Raw genomic sequence first — 6,533 nt, forward strand, 5'->3', positions numbered from 1 at the left:
CCTTCTCCTGTATACATTACTAGATTTATAAAGATTATTATTATTATTATTATTATTATTATTATTATTATTATTATAATCAAGGGGGAAGCGCTAAACCCGGATTATACAGCGCCTGGTGGGGGGGATGTTGTGGAAGGCATTCAGGCTTAATTCGGGGAACTGGAGCACAGTTCCAATTCCCTAAATCAAGAGCCCCTCACCAACATCAAGGAACCTTCCTTGAGGGGTAGATTTATAAAGAGAAATTTTCGTTTTTCTTTTTGGGCCAGCCTGCTTTGGTGGGATACAGCTGGTGTGTTGAAAGAAAGAATAGTAATATTAATACATCAATCGTATGGATTTCCTACTTTTTCTAAATATAATTTTGTAATAACCACCTCTCATTATTTTTTATCTCAGTTTCATCTGGTGCATAGATTTTACAGATAATTGTATATTTTTGTATATTTTGTATTTACAGTGATTTGCCATACAGGAATTGAATCTGTATCTACATTTTTTTTTGCCTTTGTTAGAGATTTCTGTAGACCTATAAAAGGAGGTTTTGTATCCGAGAGGCTTAGACCTCCAGCTAGCATGCATGAGTATGTTAGATAGGAGAGAGTGGAGGCAAATGGTTTTTATGATTTGACATGCTGCTGGAGTGTGAGTAAGGTAATGTTTATGAAAGAATTCAGGGAAACTGGTTAGCCAGACTTGAATTCTGTAGGTGAAAAGTACAGTGCCTGCACTCTGAAGGAGGAGGGTGGCGATATGTTGCGGTTTTTGAGCTGTAGTGTAGGTACACTTCTGGTAAGACAGTGGAGTGAGTGATGATGAAAGTGTTTCTTCTTGTTTTTCGAGTCACCCTGCCTTGGTGGAAAAATGGCTGATGCGTTAATAAACAGAAAAGAAAAACAATTGGTTAAATTCAATTTAATCCGATTATAATTAAATGAGGTTTGTGCGAGTGTTAGGAGTGGAAGGCGACAAGTGTTTCGTAATGGACACGCTGTTGGAGTGAGAGGAGGTAACCTTTATTAAGGGATTCAGGAAAATGGGTTATTCAGACTTGAATCCTGGAGGTGGGAAGTAATGTCTACACTCAGGAGGAAGGGGGGGAGGGAGGGTGATGTTGCAGTTCCAAGGTCATCAGAGTGTGACGTCAACACACTTCTGAAAAGACTGTGACTGAATAAATGATGATGAACGTGCTTTCTTTTCTGTATTACTTTGTCTTGGTAAGTGACTGCCGCTGGGGTAAAAAAAAAAAAAACTTTCATATTGATAAAGATATTAGCAACTAAGTTAATAATAGGCTAGTGTAGCAGCATTAAGGACGAAAGTGCAAATACAACGAGTTGGATGGTCACCCTTATGGGTGTAGCATGGACAGGTAGCCACTAATTGCTACCACCTGTCTTCCTTATCACTGTCTTCAAGGCCACATATACCTCATCACAACCTATGCCCATTACGCTGGAAAAAAGGAAAAAAAAAAATCCTCTGCTCAAAAAAAACTTTGAAATTTATTTATATGTTCGTAGGCTTACTTATAATATATATATATATATATATATATATATATATATATATATATATATATATATATATATATATATATATATATATATATATATACATACATACAACTGTCAGTGTGTATACATTGTTAGACATACAGGTCTATGTATATACACTGGAGATATATATCTATCAGAGTATATAGTGATTATCTACTCTGATAGATGTATGTTATATAGTCTGAAAGGTACATCTATTAATGTATATACATTAGAAAATGTATATTGTTTAGTGTATATAAACTGAGGAACATACATTCTCAGTAGTGCATATACATTAAGACACATTCTCAGCAGTATATATACATTGAAAGACATACATCCTCAGCAGTGTATATACGCTGAGAAACGTACATCCCCAGCAGTGTATATACACTGAGACACATCCCCAGCAGTGTATAGTCTTAAAATAATTACAGCATCTCAGAGGAAAGGATTCTCAAAATAAAACATGACAGTTCCCTCTCCTTCCATAAATCATCACTCACAAAAAATGGTGCCCCAAGGAATTCGGTCTCCTCATTATTCTCGGGAAAGATTCCGATCTTCCTCCCTAAATTTAGATCAGACTTCTTGTCGCCCTCATTAAAACTACAGAAAAAAAAATCCAGTTTTATACCATTTCGTCTTCTTAAGACATACACAGTAGTTGATAAATCATAGACGTATATAATTCATTTTAGCATATAATTCATAGTAGTATATAACTGAGTGTGTAATGTAATTTTCTAGTATTTAAGTACCAAGATATCTTGTGGTTTTAATCAAGTAGGCCTATGATATGATTATTATTATTATTATAATCATGTGGGAGCGCTAAACCCTTAGGATTATACAACGTATGTGGGGGGGGGGGAGGGATGGAAGGTATTCAGGCTCAATTCAGGGAACTGGAGCACAGATCCAATTCCCTAGATCAAGAGCCCCTCACCAGCGTCAAGGAACCTCCCTTGAGGGGCCTATGATATGAAATTTAGTAACAGTATACACCGCGAGGTGTATTTCTCTCAACGTGTGTATATACTGAGAGTATATACTTTAATCCCTATTTTAGGGACGAAGGTATTTGTGTCTAGTGGTGAAAAGGTGAGTCTTAGTGTAGCCGATAGGCTTCAAACCAATTAACTAATCAACCTATTCAATTTGTTTATGAATTCTCTCACTAAAACAAATCATTTCCACAGGTAGATAAATGACTGTAATTGACTACAGTAATAAAAAAGCCTACATATATAGTGAATCAAGTCCAAAAGACTCGTAAATTTTATTTTATTGATTATCTGAGATACAAGTAAAACAGCTGCTGTACACTGACAGCTCCAGGTAAGACAGCTGCTGTACACTGACAGCTCCAGGTAAGACAGCTGCTGTACACTGACAGCTCCAGGTAAGACAGCTGCTGTACACTGACAGCTCCAGGTAAGACAGCTGCTGTACACTGACAGCTCCAGGTAAGACAGATGTTGTACACTGACAGCTCCAGGTAAGACAGCTGCTGTACACTGACAGCTCCAGGTAAGACAGATGTTGTACACTGACAGCTCCAGGTAAGACAGCTGCTGTACACTGACAGCTCCAGGTAAGACAGATGTTGTACACTGACAGCTCCAGGTAAGACAGCTGCTGTACACTGACAGCTCCAGGTAAGACAGATGTTGTACACTGACAGCTCCAGGTAAGACAGCTGCTGTGCACTGACAGCTCCAGATAAGACACTAGTGTACACTGACAGCTCCAGAAAAGACACAAATGTTCACTGACAGCTCCATGTAAGACAGCTGTGTTGTGTTCCCAGCAGTCCATTACAGTCCTATACAGTCCTATACAGTCCTATGCAGTCCTATACAGTCCTATACAGTCCTATAGCAGTCTTATACAGTCCTATACAGTTCTATACACTTTTATAACAGTCTTATACAGTCCTATACAGTTCTATACACTTTTATAACAGTCTTATACAGTCCTATACAGTCCTATAGCAGTCTTATACAGTCCTATACAGTCCTATAGCAGTCTCACACAGTCCACTAAACTTCAGTATACCAGAGTAGCTGGTTTTAATTTTATAATTATTAGTTTAATATCAGGTCTAGTTTTTTTGTGAAAGTTGAGAGGAAATGGGCAGTCGAAGGAGTGGCAATTCAGTGACCTACTGTGACTAAGTCCCACTCACCTCACCTAAATTACTTGCAAGTAATAATTCAGGTAATGCCCTGCAAACCTCCTGTGGGTGATTTGCTAATAATAATAATAATAATAATAATAATAATAATAAGAATAATAATAATAATAATAATAATTTTTCACAATTATATTATTATTATTATTATTATTATTATTATTATTATTATTATTATTATTATTATTATTATTATTATTATTATTATTATTATTATTATTATTATTATTATTATGATGATGATCATCATCATCATTGTATTTCATAAAGTGCTAAACTCATGAGGGTCATTTAAGTCCAGTAGTAAGTAGTAATGAAGGATCGATCCTCTGTCCGCTATTAATCAGTACAGCACATCACTCCCTGGACCCTCCATAGACGGGCAGCTACCACGCACATAAACTAACAATTTTCCGATATTCTCAAAAATAAGAATAAAGAGCCGGAACTTTTATCATCATAACGACGTAAAGACAAATATATTTTCAACCCCCGGTCAACGTGCCCGTCCAGATGCTCCCTCTTTATATACTTTTTTTATTATTAAAATTTTACAGAGGAATCCGAGTTGCTGGCACCTGGATACAGTGGAGTCCACAAATTTTCGATATAATTGGTAGTGGAGTATTTTAGAATGTAGTCTGTGGGTTGGTTAGTATGTTGACAGTTCCTCAGGGGGGTCGTCGCCCCCCTGAAGTGCAGTCCCAGACCATGACTTGTTGTTGATAGCCATATTATTATTATTATTATTATTATTATTATTATTATTATTATTATTATTATTATTATTATTACTACTACTACAACTCCTGTATCTCTTGAAGGTGTTGATCTATAGCTCCTGGGTCTCTTGAGGGTATAGATCAACACCTTCAGCTAACACCGGAGCTATACATCAACATCGCCACCAAACACAAGAGCTAGAGCCGAACTCAGTCAGTCAAACTCGGCGATCGATTTCCGTAGTGTTTATATTGTTCCAGGCACATACACCCGTGTCTGAGACTAGCACTGAGGTGGGGCACTCATCTCCCACTTATATCACTCAAAATATTAAACCAGCTTTAATAAAATTAATACCAGTTTGTATGTTAAGTTAGAGGACAATTTAGAGCACCACACTGTACCAATATATTTTTAAATTCTTAAAAATAAGAACAGTGTTATCAGTTCCCTGTAGTTTTTAGCTTGATTTTCTTCCTGATCGGAGGATGGGAATGGTGTAATTTATATGGTGTTTTTATAAGTGTTTAATTTTTCAGTTTGATATTCCCAAAATTAACTTTTAAAACCTACAAAACTCACTGAAATTTTCACTAAGAGTCTCACTAAAATTTCCATAAAAATCTAATTTGAAATCTCACTAAAATTCCACTAAAAATCTCATTAAAAATTATGCTAAATTTCTCAGAAAATCTCACTAAAATTCTCACCAATTTTGATCACTAGAATGACGAGTGAGGTTCACGGGGATCCCCAGAATGACGAGTGAGGTTCACGGGGATCCCCAGAATGACGAGTGAGGTTCACGGGGATCCCTAGAATGACGAGTGAGGTTCACGGGGATCCCCAGAATGACGAGTGAGGTTCACGGGGATCCCCAGAATGACGAGTGAGGTTCACGGGGATCCCCAGAATGACGAGTGAGGTTCACGGGGATCCCTAGAATGACGAGTGAGGTTCACGGGGATCCTAGAATGACGGGGTGGGTTCCCGGGGGACCCTAGAATGACAGTGGGGTTCACGGGATCACTAGAATGACAGTATTCCCGGGGATCCCAGAATGCAGTGAGGTTCAGGATCCCAGAATGCAGTGAGTTCGGGGATCCCTAGAATGAGGTGAGGTTCAGGGGACCCCTAGAATACAGTGAGTTCCCGGGGATCCCCAAAATACAATGGGATTAAAGGGACCCCCCCAAAACAGTGATTCGGGGGATCCCTAGAAGAGAGTAGTTCCCGGGGACCCCCTTAAGGGGGTTTTTTGGGGACCCCAGAATGCAAATGAGGTTCCGGGGACCCTAGAATGACAGTGAGTTCACGGGGACCCCACTAAAATGACGAGGGGTTCAGGGACCCCAGAATAAAGGGGGGTTTACGGACCCCCGGGAATACAGTATTCAATCCCTAAATGCAGTGGGGTTGGGGCCCCTAGAAAAAGTGGGGTTCAGAACCCCGTCTTCACGGGGCCGTAAAAGGGGTTCCCGGGATCCCTAGAATGAGTGGGGTTCAGGACCCCTAGAATGACAGTGAGTTCCCGGAACCCCTAGAATGACAGTGAGTTCCCGGTTCCCCTAGAAAAAAAGTAGGGTTCACGGGTGTGGGCTGCAAAGTATAACCTTTATTCGGCTGGACCCCCTATTCCCGGTTTCCCCCCAAACAACGGGTTGCTAAGAGTTGGTGAGGGGGCCCCATGTTCAACTAGTGCCCAGGTTCTGCCAATGAAGGTGGGTTGGGTCCGGGGTTTTGTGGATGCCCTCCTGTCTCCCCTTGTCATTCCCATTCTGAGCTGTTGAAGCACGTCCTATCTTTGCTTCTATTTCTGCTTTGCTTCCGTGGATATATACTTATCTCTGTAAAAGTGTACATTTTTTATAAATTGGTGAAGGATAATAAAAGTCAAATTTTTTCTACTGTTTTTTTTGCCCCCATTACCCGGGAGTAACGGGATTTGAAATCCTGGGTTGTAATGGATCACTAGAATGACAGTGGGGTTGGGGGGATCCCTGAATGACAGGGAGTTCAGGGGGACCCCGGGGAAGCAGAAGGTTCACGGGATCCTAGAATGACAG

This window comes from Cherax quadricarinatus, chromosome 27 (assembly GCF_038502225.1).
Source record: "Cherax quadricarinatus isolate ZL_2023a chromosome 27, ASM3850222v1, whole genome shotgun sequence".
Classification (NCBI taxonomy): Eukaryota; Metazoa; Arthropoda; class Malacostraca; order Decapoda; family Parastacidae; genus Cherax; species Cherax quadricarinatus.